This window comes from Asterias amurensis, chromosome 12, assembly GCF_032118995.1.
Source record: "Asterias amurensis chromosome 12, ASM3211899v1".
NCBI lineage: Eukaryota > Metazoa > Echinodermata > Asteroidea > Forcipulatida > Asteriidae > Asterias > Asterias amurensis.
The window spans coordinates 20,460,522-20,481,912 of record NC_092659.1 but is presented as its reverse complement, the minus strand read 5'-3'; positions in this window follow the sequence as shown (position 1 = coordinate 20,481,912).

Here is a 21,391-nt window from a genome sequence, read left to right as displayed (position 1 = left end):
AGTTACGGAGTTCAAATTTTGCACCGGCACACTCGGGTGGGGTATCCGCAAGAAGTAATCACGCTAATTCGGCTTTTCGGGGTGGTTCGAAAATTAAAAAGTTTATTCCCCCGGTAGGGAAAAAGGAAAAGCGGCCATCTTGTTTTTCGAACAGTCAACTCTGGAAATCGCGTTTTGACGGTACAAATCGACCAAGTTGAGCATCCTGAACAACTTTGCTGTGTGGAGTCATGCAAAATTCGCAAAACCTTGGGAATTACAACTTTTTGGTCAAAAAGTGACGTCATAATTTGACCAATAATCGTCGATTACCGCCAAAATATAACAATGACGGAGTTCAAATTTGCACCGGCACACTCGGGTGGGGTATCCGCAAGAAGTAATCAAGCTAATTCGGCTTTTCGGGGTTGCTCGAAAATTAAAATTTTATTCCCCGGTTAGGGAAAAGGGAAGAGCGGCCATCTTGTTTTTCTAATAGTCAACTCTGGAAATCGCGTTTTAACGGTGCAAATCGACCAAGTTGAGCATCCTGAACAACTTTCCTGTGTGGAGTCATGCAAAATTCGCAAAACCTTGGGAATTACAACTTTTTGTTGCAAAAGTGACGTCATAATTTGACCAATAATCGTCGATTACCGCCAAAATATAACAGTGACGGAGTTCAACTTTGCACCGGCACACTCGGGTGGGGTATCCGCAAGAAGTAATCAAGCTAATTCGGCTTTTCGGGGTTGCTCGAAAATTAAAATTTTATTCCCCGGTTAGGGGAAAGGGAAGAGCGGCCATCTTGTTTTTCTAATAGTCAACTCTGGAAATCGCGTTTTGACGGTGCAAATCGACCAAGTTGAGCATCCTGAACAGCTTTCCTGTGTGGAGTCATGCAAAATTCGCAAAACCTTGGGAATTACAACTTTTTGTTGCAAAAGTGACGTCATAATTTGACCAATAATCGTCGATTACCGCCAAAATATAACAATGACGGAGTTCAAATTTTGCACCGGCACACTCGGGTGGGGTATCCGCAAGAAGTAATCACGCTAATTTGGCTTTTCGGGGTGGTTCGAAAATTAAAAAGTTTATTCCCCCGGTAGGGAAAAGGGAAGAGCGGCCATCTTGTTTTTCTAATAGTCAACTCTGGAAATCGCGTTTTGACGGTACAAATCGACCAAGTTGAGCATCCTGAACAACTTTCCTGTGTGGAGTCATGCAAAATTCGCAAAACCTTGGGAATTACAACTTTTTGTTGCAAAAGTGACGTCATAATTTGACTAAAAATCGTCGATTACCGCCAAAATATAGCAGTTACGTAGTTCAAATTTTGCACCGGCACACTCGGGTGGGGTATCCGCAAGAAGTAATCACGCTAATTCGGCTTTTCGGGGTGGCTCGAAAATTAAAAAGTTTATTCCCCCGGTAGGGAAAAGGGAAGAGCGGCCATCTTGTTTTTCGAACAGTCAACTCTGGAAATCGCGTTTTGACGGTACAAATCGACCAAGTTGAGCATCCTGAACAACTTTGCTGTGTGGAGTCATGCAAAATTCGCAAAACCTTGGGAATTACAACTTTTTGGTGCAAAAGTGACGTCATAATTTGACCAATAATCGTCGATTACCGCCAAAATATAACAATGACGGAGTTCAAATTGCACCGGCACACTCGGGTGGGGTATCCGCAAGAAGTAATCAAGCTAATTCGGCTTTTCGGGGTTGCTCGAAAATTAAAATTTTATTCCCCGGTTAGGGAAAAGGGAAGAGCGGCCATCTTGTTTTTCTAATAGTCAACTCTGGAAATCGCGTTTTGACGGTACAAATCGACCAAGTTGAGCATCCTGAACAGCTTTCCTGTGTGGAGTCATGCAAAATTCGCAAAACCTTGGGAATTACAACTTTTTGTTGCAAAAGTGACGTCATAATTTGACTAAAAATCGTCGATTACCGCCAAAATATAGCAGTTACGGAGTTCAAATTTTGCACCGGCACACTCGGGTGGGGTATCCGCAAGAAGTAATCACGCTAATTCGGCTTTTCGGGGTGGTTCGAAAATTAAAAAGTTTATTCCCCCGGTAGGGAAAAGGGAAAAGCGGCCATCTTGTTTTTCGAACAGTCAACTCTGGAAATCGCGTTTTGACGGTACAAATCGACCAAGTTGAGCATCCTGAACAACTTTGCTGTGTGGAGTCATGCAAAATTCGCAAAACCTTGGGAATTACAACTTTTTGGTGCAAAAGTGACGTCATAATTTGACCAATAATCGTCGATTACCGCCAAAATATAACAATGACGGAGTTCAAATTTGCACCGGCACACTCGGGTGGGGTATCCGCAAGAAGTAATCAAGCTAATTCGGCTTTTCGGGGTTGCTCGAAAATTAAAATTTTATTCCCCGGTTAGGGAAAAGGGAAGAGCGGCCATCTTGTTTTTCTAATAGTCAACTCTGGAAATCGCGTTTTGACGGTACAAATCGACCAAGTTGAGCATCCTGAACAGCTTTCCTGTGTGGAGTCATGCAAAATTCGCAAAACCTTGGGAATTACAACTTTTTGTTGCAAAAGTGACGTCATAATTTGACTAAAAATCGTCGATTACCGCCAAAATATAGCAGTTACGGAGTTCAAATTTTGCACCGGCACACTCGGGTGGGGTATCCGCAAGAAGTAATCACGCTAATTCGGCTTTTCGGGGTGGTTCGAAAATTAAAAAGTTTATTCCCCCGGTAGGGAAAAAGGAAAAGCGGCCATCTTGTTTTTCGAACAGTCAACTCTGGAAATCGCGTTTTGACGGTACAAATCGACCAAGTTGAGCATCCTGAACAACTTTGCTGTGTGGAGTCATGCAAAATTCGCAAAACCTTGGGAATTACAACTTTTTGGTCAAAAAGTGACGTCATAATTTGACCAATAATCGTCGATTACCGCCAAAATATAACAATGACGGAGTTCAAATTTGCACCGGCACACTCGGGTGGGGTATCCGCAAGAAGTAATCAAGCTAATTCGGCTTTTCGGGGTTGCTCGAAAATTAAAATTTTATTCCCCGGTTAGGGAAAAGGGAAGAGCGGCCATCTTGTTTTTCTAATAGTCAACTCTGGAAATCGCGTTTTAACGGTGCAAATCGACCAAGTTGAGCATCCTGAACAACTTTCCTGTGTGGAGTCATGCAAAATTCGCAAAACCTTGGGAATTACAACTTTTTGTTGCAAAAGTGACGTCATAATTTGACCAATAATCGTCGATTACCGCCAAAATATAACAGTGACGGAGTTCAACTTTGCACCGGCACACTCGGGTGGGGTATCCGCAAGAAGTAATCAAGCTAATTCGGCTTTTCGGGGTTGCTCGAAAATTAAAATTTTATTCCCCGGTTAGGGGAAAGGGAAGAGCGGCCATCTTGTTTTTCTAATAGTCAACTCTGGAAATCGCGTTTTGACGGTGCAAATCGACCAAGTTGAGCATCCTGAACAGCTTTCCTGTGTGGAGTCATGCAAAATTCGCAAAACCTTGGGAATTACAACTTTTTGTTGCAAAAGTGACGTCATAATTTGACCAATAATCGTCGATTACCGCCAAAATATAACAATGACGGAGTTCAAATTTGCACCGGCACACTCGGGTGGCGTATCCTCAAGAAGTAATCAAGCTAATTCGGCTTTTCGGGGTGGCTCGAAAATTAAAAAGTTTATTCCCCCGGTAGGGGAAAAGGGAAGAGCGGCCATCTTGTTTTTCTAATAGTCAACTCTGGAAATCGCGTTTTGACGGTACAAATCGACCAAGTTGAGCATCCTGAACAACTTTCCTGTGTGGAGTCATGCAAAATTCGCAAAACCTTGGGAATAACAACTTTTTGTTACAAAAGTGACGTCATAATTTGACCAAAAATCGTCGATTACCGCCAAAATATAACAGTGACGGAGTTCAAATTTGCACCGGCACACTCGGGTGGGGTATCCTCAAGAAGTAATCACGCTAATTCGGCTGTTCGGGGTGGCTCGAAAATTAAAAAGTTTATTCCCCCGGTAGGGGAAAGGGAAGAGCGGCCATCTTATTTTTCTAATAGTCAACTCTGGAAATCGCGTTTTGACGGTACAAATCGACCAAGTTGAGCATCCTGAACAACTTTCCTGTGTGGAGTCATGCAAAATTCGCAAAACCTTGGGAATTACAACTTTTTGTTGCAAAAGTGACGTCATAATTTGACCAATAATCGTCGATTACCGCCAAAATATAACAGTGACGGAGTTCAACTTTGCACCGGCACACTCGGGTGGGGTATCCGGAAGAAGTAATCAAGCTAATTCGGCTTTTCGGGGTTGCTCGAAAATTAAAATTTTATTCCCCGGTTAGGGAAAAGGGAAGAGCGGCCATCTTGTTTTTCTAATAGTCAACTCTGGAAATCGCGTTTTGACGGTGCAAATCGACCAAGTTGAGCATCCTGAACAGCTTTCCTGTGTGGAGTCATGCAAAATTCGCAAAACCTTGGGAATTACAACTTTTTGTTACAAAAGTGACGTCATAATTTGACCAAAAATCGTCGATTACCGCCAAAATATAACAGTGACGGAGTTCAAATTTGCACCGGCACACTCGGGTGGGGTATCCTCAAGAAGTAATCACGCTAATTCGGCTGTTCGGGGTGGCTCGAAAATTAAAAAGTTTATTCCCCCGGTAGGGGAAAGGGAAGAGCGGCCATCTTATTTTTCTAATAGTCAACTCTGGAAATCGCGTTTTGACGGTACAAATCGACCAAGTTGAGCATCCTGAACAACTTTCCTGTGTGGAGTCATGCAAAATTCGCAAAACCTTGGGAAGTACAACTTTTTGTTGCAAAAGTGACGTCATAATTTGACTAAAAATCGTCGATTACCGCCAAAATATAGCAGTTACGGAGTTCAAATTTTGCCCCGGCACACTCGGGTGGGGTATCCGCAAGAAGTAATCACGCTAATTCGGCTTTTCGGGGTGGCTCGAAAATTAAAAGTTTATTCCCCCGGTAGGGAAAAGGGAAGAGCGGTCATCTTGTTTTCTAAAAGTCAAATCTGGAAATCGCGTTTTGACGGTACAAATCGACCAAGTTGAGCATCCTGAACAACTTTCCTGTGTGGAGTCATGCAAAATTCGCAAAACCTTGGGAATTACAACTTTTTGGTGCAAAAGTGACGTCATAATTTGACCAATAATCGTCGATTACCGCCAAAATATAACAGAGACGGAGTTCAAATTTGCACCGGCACACTCGGGTGGGGTATCCTCAAGAAGTAATCACGCTAATTCGGCTTTTCGGGGTGGCTCGAAAATTAAAAAGTTTATTCCCCCGGTAGGGAAAAGGGAAGAGCGGCCATCTTGTTTTTCTAATAGTCAACTCTGGAAATCGCGTTTTGACGGTGCAAATCGACCAAGTTGAGCATCCTGAACAGCTTTCCTGTGTGGAGTCATTCAAAATTCGCAAAACCTTGGGAATTACAACTTTTTGTTGCAAAAGTGACGTCATAATTTGACTAAAAATCGTCGATTACCGCCAAAATATAGCAGTTACGGAGTTCAAATTTTGCACCGGCACACTCGGGTGGGGTATCCGCAAGAAGTAATCACGCTAATTTGGCTTTTCGGGGTGGTTCGAAAATTAAAAAGTTTATTCCCCCGGTAGGGAAAAGGGAAGAGCGGCCATCTTGTTTTTCTAATAGTCAACTCTGGAAATCGCGTTTTGACGGTACAAATCGACCAAGTTGAGCATCCTGAACAACTTTCCTGTGTGGAGTCATGCAAAATTCGCAAAACCTTGGGAATTACAACTTTTTGTTGCAAAAGTGACGTCATAATTTGACTAAAAATCGTCGATTACCGCCAAAATATAGCAGTTACGTAGTTCAAATTTTGCACCGGCACACTCGGGTGGGGTATCCGCAAGAAGTAATCACGCTAATTCGGCTTTTCGGGGTGGCTCGAAAATTAAAAAGTTTATTCCCCCGGTAGGGAAAAGGGAAGAGCGGCCATCTTGTTTTTCGAACAGTCAACTCTGGAAATCGCGTTTTGACGGTACAAATCGACCAAGTTGAGCATCCTGAACAACTTTGCTGTGTGGAGTCATGCACAATTCGCAAAACCTTGGGAATTACAACTTTGTGGTGCAAAAGTGACGTCATAATTTGACCAATAATCGTCGATTACCGCCAAAATATAACAATGACGGAGTTCAAATTTGCACCGGCACACTCGGGTGGGGTATCCGCAAGAAGTAATCAAGCTAATTCGGCTTTTCGGGGTTGCTCGAAAATTAAAATTTTATTCCCCGGTTAGGGAAAAGGGAAGAGCGGCCATCTTGTTTTTCTAATAGTCAACTCTGGAAATCGCGTTTTGACGGTACAAATCGACCAAGTTGAGCATCCTGAACAGCTTTCCTGTGTGGAGTCATGCAAAATTCGCAAAACCTTGGGAATTACAACTTTTTGTTGCAAAAGTGACGTCATAATTTGACTAAAAATCGTCGATTACCGCCAAAATATAACAGTGACGGAGTTCAAATTTTGCACCGGCACACTCGGGTGGGGTATCCGCAAGAAGTAATCACGCTAATTCGGCTTTTCGGGGTGGTTCGAAAATTAAAAAGTTTATTCCCCCGGTAGGGAAAAGGGAAGAGCGGCCATCTTGTTTTTCGAACAGTCAACTCTGGAAATCGCGTTTTGACGGTACAAATCGACCAAGTTGAGCATCCTGAACAACTTTGCTGTGTGGAGTCATGCAAAATTCGCAAAACCTTGGGAATTACAACTTTTTGGTGCAAAAGTGACGTCATAATTTGACCAATAATCGTCGATTACCGCCAAAATATAACAATGACGGAGTTCAAATTTGCACCGGCATACTCGGGTGGGGTATCCGCAAGAAGTAATCAAGCTAATTCGGCTTTTCGGGGTTGCTCGAAAATTAAAATTTTATTCCCCGGTTAGGGAAAAGGGAAGAGCGGCCATCTTGTTTTTCTAATAGTCAACTCTGGAAATCGCGTTTTAACGGTGCAAATCGACCAAGTTGAGCATCCTGAACAACTTTCCTGTGTGGAGTCATGCAAAATTCGCAAAACCTTGGGAATTACAACTTTTTGTTGCAAAAGTGACGTCATAATTTGACCAATAATCGTCGATTACCGCCAAAATATAATAGTGACGGAGTTCAAATTTGCACCGGCACACTCGGGTGGGGTATCCTCAAGAAGTAATCACGCTAATTCGGCTGTTCGGGGTGGCTCGAAAATTAAAAAGTTTATTCCCCCGGTAGGGGAAAGGGAAGAGCGGCCATCTTATTTTTCTAATAGTCAACTCTGGAAATCGCGTTTTGACGGTACAAATCGACCAAGTTGACATCCTGAACAACTTTCCTGTGTGGAGTCATGCAAAATTCGCAAAACCTTGGGAATTACAACTTTTTGTTGCAAAAGTGACGTCATAATTTGACCAATAATCGTCGATTACCGCCAAAATATAACAGTGACGGAGTTCAACTTTGCACCGGCACACTCGGGTGGGGTATCCGGAAGAAGTAATCAAGCTAATTCGGCTTTTCGGGGTTGCTCGAAAATTAAAATTTTATTCCCCGGTTAGGGAAAAGGGAAGAGCGGCCATCTTGTTTTTCTAATAGTCAACTCTGGAAATCGCGTTTTGACGGTGCAAATCGACCAAGTTGAGCATCCTGAACAGCTTTCCTGTGTGGAGTCATGCAAAATTCGCAAAACCTTGGGAATTACAACTTTTTGTTACAAAAGTGACGTCATGATTTGACCAAAAATCGTCGATTACCGCCAAAATATAACAGTGACGGAGTTCAAATTTGCACCGGCACACTCGGGTGGGGTATCCTCAAGAAGTAATCACGCTAATTCGGCTGTTCGGGGTGGCTCGAAAATTAAAAAGTTTATTCCCCCGGTAGGGGAAAGGGAAGAGCGGCCATCTTATTTTTCTAATAGTCAACTCTGGAAATCGCGTTTTGACGGTACAAATCGACCAAGTTGAGCATCCTGAACAACTTTCCTGTGTGGAGTCATGCAAAATTCGCAAAACCTTGGGAAGTACAACTTTTTGTTGCAAAAGTGACGTCATAATTTGACTAAAAATCGTCGATTACCGCCAAAATATAGCAGTTACGGAGTTCAAATTTTGCCCCGGCACACTCGGGTGGGGTATCCGCAAGAAGTAATCACGCTAATTCGGCTTTTCGGGGTGGCTCGAAAATTAAAAGTTTATTCCCCCGGTAGGGAAAAGGGAAGAGCGGTCATCTTGTTTTCTAAAAGTCAAATCTGGAAATCGCGTTTTGACGGTACAAATCGACCAAGTTGAGCATACTGAACAACTTTCCTGTGTGGAGTCATGCAAAATTCGCAAAAACCTTGGGAATTACAACTTTTTGGTGCAAAAGTGACGTCATAATTTGACCAATAATCGTCGATTACCGCCAAAATATAACAGAGACGGAGTTCAAATTTGCACCGGCACACTCGGGTGGGGTATCCTCAAGAAGTAATCACGCTAATTCGGCTTTTCGGGGTGGCTCGAAAATTAAAAAGTTTATTCCCCCGGTAGGGGAAAGAGAATAGCGGCCATCTTGTTTTTCTAATAGTCAACTCTGGAAATCGCGTTTTGACGGTACAAATCGACCAAGTTGAGCATCCTGAACAGCTTTCCTGTGTGGAGTCATTCAAAATTCGCAAAACCTTGGGAATTACAACTTTTTGTTGCAAAAGTGACGTCATAATTTGACTAAAAATCGTCGATTACCGCCAAAATATAGCAGTTACGGAGTTCAAATTTTGCACCGGCACACTCGGGTGGGGTATCCGCAAGAAGTAATCACGCTAATTCGGCTTTTCGGGGTGGTTCGAAAATTAAAAAGTTTATTCCCCCGGTAGGGAAAAGGGAAGAGCGGCCATCTTGTTTTTCTAATAGTCAACTCTGGAAATCGCGTTTTGACGGTACAAATCGACCAAGTTGAGCATCCTGAACAACTTTCCTGTGTGGAGTTATGCAAAATTCGCAAAACCTTGGGAATTACAACTTTTTGTTGCAAAAGTGACGTCATAATTTGACTAAAAATCGTCGATTACCGCCAAAATTTAGCAGTTACGTAGTTCAAATTTTGCACCGGCACACTCGGGTGGGGTATCCGCAAGAAGTAATCACGCTAATTCGGCTTTTCGGGGTGGCTCGAAAATTAAAAAGTTTATTCCCCCGGTAGGGAAAAGGGAAGAGCGGCCATCTTGTTTTTCGAACAGTCAACTCTGGAAATCGCGTTTTGACGGTACAAATCGACCAAGTTGAGCATCCTGAACAACTTTGCTGTGTGGAGTCATGCAAAATTCGCAAAACCTTGGGAATTACAACTTTTTGGTGCAAAAGTGACGTCATAATTTGACCAATAATTGTCGATTACCGCCAAAATATAACAGTGACGGAGTTCAAATTTGCACCAGCACACTCGGGTGGGGTATCCGCAAGAAGTAATCAAGCTAATTCGGCTTTTCGGGGTTGCTCGAAAATTAAAATTTTATTCCCCGGTTTGGGAAAAGGGAAGAGCGGCCATCTTGTTTTTCTAATAGTCAACTCTGGAAATCGCGTTTTGACGGTGCAAATCGACCAAGTTGAGCATCCTGAACAACTTTCCTGTGTGGAGTCATGCAAAATTCGCAAAACCTTGGGAATTACAACTTTTTGTTGCAAAAGTGACGTCATAATTTGACCAAAAATCGTCGATTACCGCCAAAATATAACAGTGACGGAGTTCAAATTTGCACCGACACACTCGGGTGGGGTATCCTCAAGAAGTAATCACGCTAATTCGGCTTTTCGGGGTGGCTCGAAAATTAAAAAGTTTATTCCCCCGGTAGGGAAAAGGGAAGAGCGGTCATCTTGTTTTTCTAATAGTCAACTCTGGAAATCGCGTTTTGACGGTACAAATCGACCAAGTTGAGCATCCTGAACAACTTTCCTGTGTGGAGTCATGCAAAATTCGCAAAACCTTGGGAATTACAACTTTTTGGTGCAAAAGTGACGTCATAATTTGACCAATAATCGTCGATTACCGCCAAAATATAACAGAGACGGAGTTCAAATTTGCACCGGCACACTCGGGTGGGGTATCCCCAAGAAGTAATCACGCTAATTCGGCTTTTCGGGGTGGCTCGAAAATTAAAATTTTATTCCCCGGTTAGGGAAAAGGGAAGAGCGGCCATCTTGTTTTTCTAATAGTCAACTCTGGAAATCGCGTTTTGACGGTGCAAATCGACCAAGTTGAGCATCCTGAACAGCTTTCCTGTGTGGAGTCATGCAAAATTCGCAAAACCTTGGGAATTACAACTTTTTGTTGCAAAAGTGACGTCATAATTTGACCAAAAATCGTCGATTACCGCCAAAATATAACAATGACGGAGTTCAAATTTGCACCGGCACACTCGGGTGGCGTATCCTCAAGAAGTAATCACGCTAATTCGGCTTTTCGGGGTGGCTCGAAAATTAAAAAGTTTATTCCCCCGGTAGGGAAAAGGGAAGAGCGGTCATCTTGTTTTTCTAATAGTCAACTCTGGAAATCGCGTTTTGACGGTACAAATCGACCAAGTTGAGCATCCTGAACAACTTTCCTGTGTGGAGTCATGCAAAATTCGCAAAACCTTGGGAATTACAACTTTTTGGTGCAAAAGTGACGTCATAATTTGACCAATAATCGTCGATTACCGCCAAAATATAACAGAGACGGAGTTCAAATTTGCACCGGCACACTCGGGTGGGGTATCCTCAAGAAGTAATCACGCTAATTCGGCTTTTCGGGGTGGCTCGAAAATTAAAAAGTTTATTCCCCCGGTAGGGGAAAGGGAATAGCGGCCATCTTGTTTTTCTAATAGTCAACTCTGGAAATCGCGTTTTGACGGTACAAATCGACCAAGTTGAGCATCCTGAACAGCTTTCCTGTGTGGAGTCATGCAAAATTCGCAAAACCTTGGGAATTACAACTTTTTGTTGCAAAAGTGACGTCATAATTTGACTAAAAATCGTCGATTACCGCCAAAATATAGCAGTTACGGAGTTCAAATTTTGCACCGGCACACTCGGGTGGGGTATCCGCAAGAAGTAATCACGCTAATTCGGCTTTTCGGGGTGGTTCGAAAATTAAAAAGTTTATTCCCCCGGTATGGAAAAGGGAATAGCGGCCATCTTGTTTTTCTAATAGTCAACTCTGGAAATCGCGTTTTGACGGTACAAATCGACCAAGTTGAGCATCCTGAACAACTTTCCTGTGTGGAGTCATGCAAAATTCGCAAAACCTTGGGAATTACAACTTTTTGTTGCAAAAGTGACGTCATAATTTGACTAAAAATCGTCGATTACCGCCAAAATATAGCAGTTACGTAGTTCAAATTTTGCACCGGCACACTCGGGTGGGGTATCCGCAAGAAGTAATCACGCTAATTCGGCTTTTCGGGGTGGCTCGAAAATTAAAAAGTTTATTCCCCCGGTAGGGAAAAGGGAAGAGCGGCCATCTTGTTTTTCGAACAGTCAACTCTGGAAATCGCGTTTTGACGGTACAAATCGACCAAGTTGAGCATCCTGAACAACTTTGCTGTGTGGAGTCATGCAAAATTCGCAAAACCTTGGGAATTACAACTTTTTGGTGCAAAAGTGACGTCATAATTTGACCAATAATCGTCGATTACCGCCAAAATATAACAATGACGGAGTTCAAATTTGCACCGGCACACTCGGGTGGGGTATCCGCAAGAAGTAATCAAGCTAATTCGGCTTTTCGGGGTTGCTCGAAAATTAAAATTTTATTCCCCGGTTTGGGAAAAGGGAAGAGCGGCCATCTTGTTTTTCTAATAGTCAACTCTGGAAATCGCGTTTTGACGGTGCAAATCGACCAAGTTGAGCATCCTGAACAACTTTCCTGTGTGGAGTCATGCAAAATTCGCAAAACCTTGGGAATTACAACTTTTTGTTGCAAAAGTGACGTCATAATTTGACCAAAAATCGTCGATTACCGCCAAAATATAACAGTGACGGAGTTCAAATTTGCACCGACACACTCGGGTGGGGTATCCTCAAGAAGTAATCACGCTAATTCGGCTTTTCGGGGTGGCTCGAAAATTAAAAAGTTTATTCCCCCGGTAGGGAAAAGGGAAGAGCGGTCATCTTGTTTTTCTAATAGTCAACTCTGGAAATCGCGTTTGACGGTACAAATCGACCAAGTTGAGCATCCTGAACAACTTTCCTGTGTGGAGTCATGCAAAATTCGCAAAACCTTGGGAATTACAACTTTTTGGTGCAAAAGTGACGTCATAATTTGACCAATAATCGTCGATTACCGCCAAAATATAACAGAGACGGAGTTCAAATTTTGCACCGGCACACTCGGGTGGGGTATCCCCAAGAAGTAATCACGCTAATTCGGCTTTTCGGGGTGGCTCGAAAATTAAAATTTTATTCCCGGTTAGGGAAAAGGGAAGAGCGGCCATCTTGTTTTTCTAATAGTCAACTCTGGAAATCGCGTTTTGACGGTGCAAATCGACCAAGTTGAGCATCCTGAACAGCTTTCCTGTGTGGAGTCATGCAAAATTCGCAAAACCTTGGGAATTACAACTTTTTGTTGCAAAAGTGACGTCATAATTTGACCAAAAATCGTCGATTACCGCCAAAATATAACAATGACGGAGTTCAAATTTGCACCGGCACACTCGGGTGGCGTATCCTCAAGAAGTAATCACGCTAATTCGGCTTTTCGGGGTGGCTCGAAATTAAAAAGTTTATTCCCCCGGTAGGGAAAAGGGAAGAGCGGTCATCTTGTTTTTCTAATAGTCAACTCTGGAAATCGCGTTTTGACGGTACAAATCGACCAAGTTGAGCATCCTGAACAACTTTCCTGTGTGGAGTCATGCAAAATTCGCAAACCTTGGGAATTACAACTTTTTGGTGCAAAAGTGACGTCATAATTTGACCAATAATCGTCGATTACCGCCAAAATATAACAGAGACGGAGTTCAAATTTGCACCGGCACACTCGGGTGGGGTATCCTCAAGAAGTAATCACGCTAATTCGGCTTTTCGGGGTGGCTCGAAAATTAAAAAGTTTATTCCCCCGGTAGGGGAAAGGGAATAGCGGCCATCTTGTTTTTCTAATAGTCAACTCTGGAAATCGCGTTTTGACGGTACAAATCGACCAAGTTGAGCATCCTGAACAGCTTTCCTGTGTGGAGTCATGCAAAATTCGCAAAACCTTGGGAATTACAACTTTTTGTTGCAAAAGTGACGTCATAATTTGACTAAAAATCGTCGATTACCGCCAAAATATAGCAGTTACGGAGTTCAAATTTGCACCGGCACACTCGGGTGGGGTATCCGCAAGAAGTAATCACGCTAATTCGGCTTTTCGGGGTGGTTCGAAAATTAAAAAGTTTATTCCCCCGGTAGGGAAAAGGGAAGGAGCGGCCATCTTGTTTTTCTAATAGTCAACTCTGGAAATCGCGTTTTGACGGTACAAATCGACCAAGTTGAGCATCCTGAACAACTTTCCTGTGTGGAGTCATGCAAAATTCGCAAAACCTTGGGAATTACAACTTTTTGTTGCAAAAGTGACGTCATAATTTGACTAAAAATCGTCGATTACCGCCAAAATATATAGCAGTTACGTAGTTCAAATTTTGCACCGGCACACTCGGGTGGGTATCCGCAAGAAGTAATCACGCTAATTCGGCTTTTCGGGGTGGCTCGAAAATTAAAAAGTTTATTCCCCGGTAGGGAAAAGGGAAGAGCGGCCATCTTGTTTTTCGAACAGTCAACTCTGGAAATCGCGTTTTGACGGTACAAATCGACCAAGTGAGCATCCCTGAACAACTTTGCTGTGTGGAGTCATGCAAAATTCGCAAAACCTTGGGAATTACAACTTTTTGGTGCAAAAGTGACGTCATAATTTGACCAATAATCGTCGATTACCGCCAAAATATAACAATGACGGAGTTCAAATTTGCACCGGCACACTCGGGTGGGGTATCCGCAAGAAGTAATCAAGCTAATTCGGCTTTTCGGGTTGCTCGAAAATTAAAATTTTATTCCCCGGTTAGGGAAAAGGGAAGAGCGGCCATCTTGTTTTTCTAATAGGTCACTCTGGAAATCGCGTTTTGACGGTACAAATCGACCAAGTTGAGCATCCTGAACAGCTTTCCTGTGTGGAGTCATGCAAAATTCGCAAAACCTTGGGAATTACAACTTTTTGTTGCAAAAGTGACGTCATAATTTGACTAAAAATCGTCGATTACCGCCAAAATATAGCAGTTACGGAGTTCAAATTTGCACCGGCACACTCGGGTGGGTATCCGCAAGAAGTAATCACGCTAATTCGGCTTTTCGGGGTGGTTCGAAAATTAAAAAGTTTATTCCCCCGGTAGGGAAAAGGGAAGAGCGGCCATCTTGTTTTTCGAACAGTCAACTCTGGAAATCGCGTTTTGACGGTACAAATCGACCAAGTTGAGCATCCTGGAAAACTTTGCTGTGTGGAGTCATGCAAAATTCGCAAAACCTTGGAATTACAACTTTTTGGTGCAAAAGTGACGTCATAATTTGACCAATAATCGTCGATTACCGCCAAAATATAACAATGACGGAGTTCAAATTTGCACCGGCACACTCGGGTGGGGTATCCGCAAGAAGTAATCAAGCTAATTCGGCTTTTCGGGGTTGCTCGAAAATTAAAATTTTATTCCCCGGTTAGGGAAAAGGGAGAGCGGCCATCTTGTTTTTCTAATAGTCAACCTCTGGAAATCGCGTTTTAAACGGTGCAAATCGACCAAGTTGAGCATCCTGAACAACTTTCCTGTGTGGAGTCATGCAAAATTCGCAAACCTTGGGAATTACAACTTTTTGTTGCAAAAGTGACGTCATAATTTGACCAATAATCGTCGATTACCGCCAAAATATAACAGTGACGGAGTTCAACTTTGCACCGGCACACTCGGGTGGGGTATCCGCAAGAAGTAATCAAGCTAACTCGGCTTTTCGGGGTTGCTCGAAAATTAAAATTTTATTCCCCGGTTAGGAAAAGGGAAGAGCGGCCATCTTGTTTTTCTAATAGTCAACTCTGGAAATCGCGTTTTGACGGTGCAAATCGACCAAGTTGAGCATCCTGAACAGCTTTCCTGTGTGGAGTCATGCAAAATTCGCAAAACCTTGGGAATTACAACTTTTTGTTGCAAAAGTGACGTCATAATTTGACCAATAATCGTCGATTACCGCCAAAATATAACAATGACGGAGTTCAAATTTGCACCGGCACACTCGGGTGCGTATCCGCAAGAAGTAATCAAGCTAATCGGCTTTTCGGGGTTGCTCGAAAATTAAATTTTATCCCCGGTTAGGGAAAAGGGAAGAGCGGCCATCTTGTTTTTCTAATAGTCAAACTCTGGAAATCGCGTTTTGACGGTGCAAATCGACCAAGTTGAGCATCCTGAACAGCTTTCCTGTGTGGAGTCATGCAAAATTCGCAAAACCTTGGGAATTACAACTTTTTGTTGCAAAAGTGACGTCATAATTTGACCAATAATCGTCGATTACCGCCAAAATATAACAATGACGGAGTTCAAATTTGCACCGGCACACTCGGGTGCGTATCCTCAAGAAGTAATCAAGCTAATTCGGCTTTTCGGGGTGGCTCGAAAATTAAAAAGTTTATTCCCCGGTAGGGGAAAAGGGAAGAGCGGCCATCTTGTTTTTCTAATAGTCAACTCTGGAAATCGCGTTTGACGGTACAAATCGACCAAGTTGAGCATCCTGAACAACTTTCCTGTGTGGAGTCATGCAAAATTCGCAAACCTTGGGAATAACAACTTTTTGTTACAAAAAGTGACGTCATAATTTGACCAAAAATCGTCGATTACCGCAAAAATATAACAGTGACGGAGTTCAAATTTGCACCGGCACACTCGGGTGGGGTATCCTTCAAGAAGTAATCACGCTAATTCGGCTTTTCGGGGTGGCTCGAAAATTAAAAAGTTTATTCCCCCGGTAGGGGAAAGGGAAGAGCGGCCATCTTATTTTTCTAATAGTCAACTCTGGAAATCGCGTTTTGACGGTACAAATCGACCAAGTGAGCATCCTGAACAACTTTCCTGTGTGGAGTCATGCAAAATTCGCAAACCTTGGGAAGTACAACTTTTTGTTGCAAAAGTGACGTCATAATTTGACTAAAAATCGTCGATTACCGCCAAAATATAGCAGTTACGGAGTTCAAATTTTGCCCCGGCACACTCGGGTGGGGTATCCGCAAGAAGTAATCACGCTAATTCGGCTTTCGGGTGGCTCGAAATTAAAGTTTATTCCCCGGTAGGGAAAAGGGAAGAGCGGTCATCTTGTTTTCTAAAAGTCAAATCTGGAAATCGCGTTTTGACGGTACAAATCGACCAAGTTGAGCATCCTGAACAACTTTCCTGTGTGGAGTCATGCAAAATTCGCAAAACCTTGGGAATTACAACTTTTTGGTGCAAAAGTGACGTCATAATTTGACCAATAATCGTCGATTACGCCAAAATATACAGAGACGGAGTTCAAATTTGCACCGGCACACTCGGGTGGGGTATCCTCAAGAAGTAATCACGCTAATTCGGCTTTTCGGGGTGGCTCGAAAATTAAAAAAGTTTATTCCCCCGGTAGGGAAAGGGAATAGCGGCCATCTTGTTTTTCTAATAGTCAACTCTGGAAATCGCGTTTTGACGGTACAAATCGACCAAGTTGAGCATCCTGAACAGCTTTCCTGTGTGGAGTCATGCAAAATTCGCAAAACCTTGGGAATTACAAACTTTTTGTTGCAAAAGTGACGTCATAATTTGACTAAAAATCGTCGATTACCGCCAAAATATAGCAGTTACGGAGTTCAAATTTTGCACCGGCACACTCGGGTGGGGTATCCGCAAGAAGTAATCACGCTAATTCGGCTTTTCGGGGTGGTTCGAAAATTAAAAAGTTTATTCCCCCGGTAGGGGAAAGGGAAGAGCGGCCATCTTATTTTTCTAATAGTCAACTCTGGAAATCGCGTTTTGACGGTACAAATCGACCAAGTTGAGCATCCTGAACAACTTTCCTGTGTGGAGTCATGCAAAATTCGCAAAACCTTGGGAAGTACAACTTTTTGTTGCAAAAGTGACGTCATAATTTGACTAAAAATCGTCGATTACCGCCAAAATATAGCAGTTACGGAGTTCAAATTTTGCCCCGGCACACTCGGGTGGGGTATCCGCAAGAAGTAATCACGCTAATTCGGCTTTTCGGGGTGGCTCGAAAATTAAAAAGTTTATTCCCCCGGTAGGGAAAAAGGGAAGAGCGGTCATCTTGTTTTCTAAAAGTCAAATCTGGAAATCGCGTTTTGACGGTACAAATCGACCAAGTTGAGCATCCTGAACAACTTTCCTGTGTGGAGTCATGCAAAATTCGCAAAACCTGGGAATTACAACTTTTTGGTGCAAAAGTGACGTCATAATTTGACCAATAATCGTCGATTACCGCCAAAATATAACAGAGACGGAGTTCAAATTTGCACCGGCACACTCGGGTGGGGTATCCTCAAGAAGTAATCACGCTAATTCGGCTTTTCGGGGTGGCTCGAAAAATTAAAAGTTTATTCCCCCGGTAGGGGGAAAGGGAATAGCGGCCATCTTGTTTTTCTAATAGTCAACTCTGGAAATCGCGTTTTGACGGTACAAATCGACCAAGTTGAGCATCCTGAACAGCTTTCCTGTGTGGAGTCATGCAAAATTCGCAAAACCTTGGGAATTACAACTTTTTGTTGCAAAAGTGACGTCATAATTTGACTAAAAATCGTCGATTACCGCCAAAATATAGCAGTTACGGAGTTCAAATTTTGCACCGGCACACTCGGGGTGGGGTATCCGCAAGAAGTAATCACGCTAATTCGGCTTTTCGGGGTGGTTCGAAAATTAAAAAGTTTATTCCCCCGTAGGGAAAAGGGAAGAGCGGCCATCTTGTTTTTCTAATAGTCACACTTGGAAATCGCGTTTTGACGGTACAAATCGACAAGTTGAGCATCCTGAACAACTTTCCTGTGTGGAGTCATGCAAAATTCGCAAAACCTTGGGAATTACAACTTTTTGTTGCAAAAGTGACGTCATAATTTGACTAAAAATCGTCGATTACCGCCAAAATTTAGCAGTTACGTAGTTCAAATTTTGCACCGGCACACTCGGGTGGGGTATCCGCAAGAAGTAATCACGCTAATTCGGCTTTTCGGGGTGGCTCGAAAATTAAAAAGTTTATTCCCCCGGTAGGGAAAAGGGAAGAGCGGCCATCTTGTTTTTCGAACAGTCAACTCTGAAATCGCGTTTTGACGGTACAAATCGACCAAGTTGAGCATCCTGAACAACTTTGCTGTGTGGAGTCATGCAAAATTCGCAAACCTTGGGAATTACAACTTTTTGGTGCAAAAGTGACGTCATAATTTGACCAATAATCGTCGATTACCGCCAAAATATAACAGTGACGGAGTTCAAATTTGCACCGGCACATTCGGGTGGGTATCCGCAAGAAGTAATCAAGCTAGTTCGGCTTTTCGGGGTTGCTCGAAAATTAAAATTTTATTCCCCGGTTTGGGAAAAGGGAAGAGCGGCCATCTTGTTTTCTAATAGTCAACTCTGGAAATCGCGTTTTGACGGTGCAAATCGACCAAGTTGAGCATCCTGAACAACTTTCCTGTGTGGAGTCATGCAAAATTCGCAAAACCTTGGGAATTACAACTTTTTGTTGCAAAAGTGACGTCATAATTTGACCAAAAATCGTCGATTACCGCCAAAATATAACAGTGACGGAGTTCAAATTTGCACCGACACACTCGGGTGGGTATCCTCAAGAAGTAATCACGCTAATTCGGCTTTTCGGGGTGGCTCGAAAATTAAAAAGTTTATTTCCCCGGTAGGGAAAAGGGAAGAGCGGTCATCTTGTTTTTTCTAATAGTCAACTCTGGAAATCGCGTTTTGACGGTACAAATCGACCAAGTTGAGCATCCTGAACAGCTTTCCTGTGTGGAGTCATGCAAAATTCGCAAACCTTGGGAATTACAACTTTTTGGTGCAAAAGTGACGTCATATTTGACCAATAATCGTCGATTACCGCCAAAATATAACAATGACGGAGTTCAAATTTGCACCGGCACACTCGGGTGGGGTATCCGCAAGAAGTAATCAAGCTAATTCGGCTTTTCGGGGTTGCTCGAAAATTAAAATTTTATTCCCCGGTTAGGGAAAAGGGAAGAGCGGCCATCTTGTTTTTCTAATAGTCAACTCTGGAAATCGCGTTTTGACGGTACAAATCGACCAAGTTGAGCATCCTGAACAGCTTTCCTGTGTGGAGTCATGCAAAATTCGCAAAACCTTGGGAATTACAACTTTTTGTTGCAAAAGTGACGTCATAATTTGACTAAAAATCGTCGATTACCGCCAAAATATAGCAGTTACGGAGTTCAAATTTTGCACCGGCACACTCGGGTGGGGTATCCGCAAGAAGTAATCACGCTAATTCGGCTTTTCGGGGTGGTTCGAAAATTAAAAAGTTTATTCCCCCGGTAGGGAAAAGGGAAGAGCGGCCATCTTGTTTTTCGAACAGTCAACTCTGGAAATCGCGTTTTGACGGTACAAATCGACCAAGTTGAGCATCCTGAACAACTTTGCTGTGTGGAGTCATGCAAAATTCGCAAAACCTTGGGAATTACAACTTTTTGGTGCAAAAGTGACGTCATAATTTGACCAATAATCGTCGATTACCGCCAAAATATAACAATGACGGAGTTCAAATTTGCACCGGCACACTCGGGTGGGGTATCCGCAAGAAGTAATCAAGCTAATTCGGCTTTTCGGGGTTGCTCGAAAATTAAAATTTTATTCCCCGGTTAGGGAAAAGGGAAGAGCGGCCATCTTGTTTTTCTAATAGTCAACTCTGGAAATCGCGTTTTAACGGTGCAAATCGACCAAGTTGAGCATCCTGAACAACTTTCCTGTGTGGAGTCATGCAAAATTCGCAAAACCTTGGGAATTACAACTTTTTGTTGCAAAAGTGACGTCATAATTTGACCAATAATCGTCGATTACCGCCAAAATATAACAGTGACGGAGTTCAACTTTGCACCGGCACACTCGGGTGGGGTATCCGCAAGAAGTAATCAAGCTAATTCGGCTTTTCGGGGTTGCTCGAAAATTAAAATTTTATTCCCCGGTTAGGGAAAAGGGAAGAGCGGCCATCTTGTTTTTCTAATAGTCAACTCTGGAAATCGCGTTTTGACGGTGCAAATCGACCAAGTTGAGCATCCTGAACAGCTTTCCTGTGTGGAGTCATGCAAAATTCGCAAAACCTTGGGAATTACAACTTTTTGTTGCAAAAGTGACGTCATAATTTGACCAATAATCGTCGATTACCGCCAAAATATAACAATGACGGAGTTCAAATTTGCACCGGCACACTCGGGTGGCGTATCCTCAAGAAGTAATCAAGCTAATTCGGCTTTTCGGGGTGGCTCGAAAATTAAAAAGTTTATTCCCCCGGTAGGGGAAAAGGGAAGAGCGGCCATCTTGTTTTTCTAATAGTCAACTCTGGAAATCGCGTTTTGACGGTACAAATCGACCAAGTTGAGCATCCTGAACAACTTTCCTGTGTGGAGTCATGCAAAATTCGCAAAACCTTGGGAATAACAACTTTTTGTTACAAAAGTGACGTCATAATTTGACCAAAAATCGTCGATTACCGCCAAAATATAACAGTGACGGAGTTCAAATTTGCACCGGCACACTCGGGTGGGGTATCCTCAAGCAAGAAGTAATCACGCTAATTCGGCTGTTCGGGGTGGCTCGAAAATTAAAAAGTTTATTCCCCCGGTAGGGGAAAGGGAAGAGCGGCCATCTTATTTTTCTAATAGTCAACTCTGGAAATCGCGTTTTGACGGTACAAATCGACCAAGTTGAGCATCCTGAACAACTTTCCTGTGTGGAGTCATGCAAAATTCGCAAAACCTTGGGAAGTACAACTTTTTGTTGCAAAAGTGACGTCATAATTTGACTAAAAATCGTCGATTACCGCCAAAATATAGCAGTTACGGAGTTCAAATTTTGCCCCGGCACACTCGGGTGGGGTATCCGCAAGAAGTAATCACGCTAATTCGGCTTTTCGGGGTGGCTCGAAAATTAAAAGTTTATTCCCCCGGTAGGGAAAAGGGAAGAGCGGTCATCTTGTTTTCTAAAAGTCAAATCTGGAAATCGCGTTTTGACGGTACAAATCGACCAAGTTGAGCATCCTGAACAACTTTCCTGTGTGGAGTCATGCAAAATTCGCAAAACCTTGGGAATTACAACTTTTTGGTGCAAAAGTGACGTCATAATTTGAC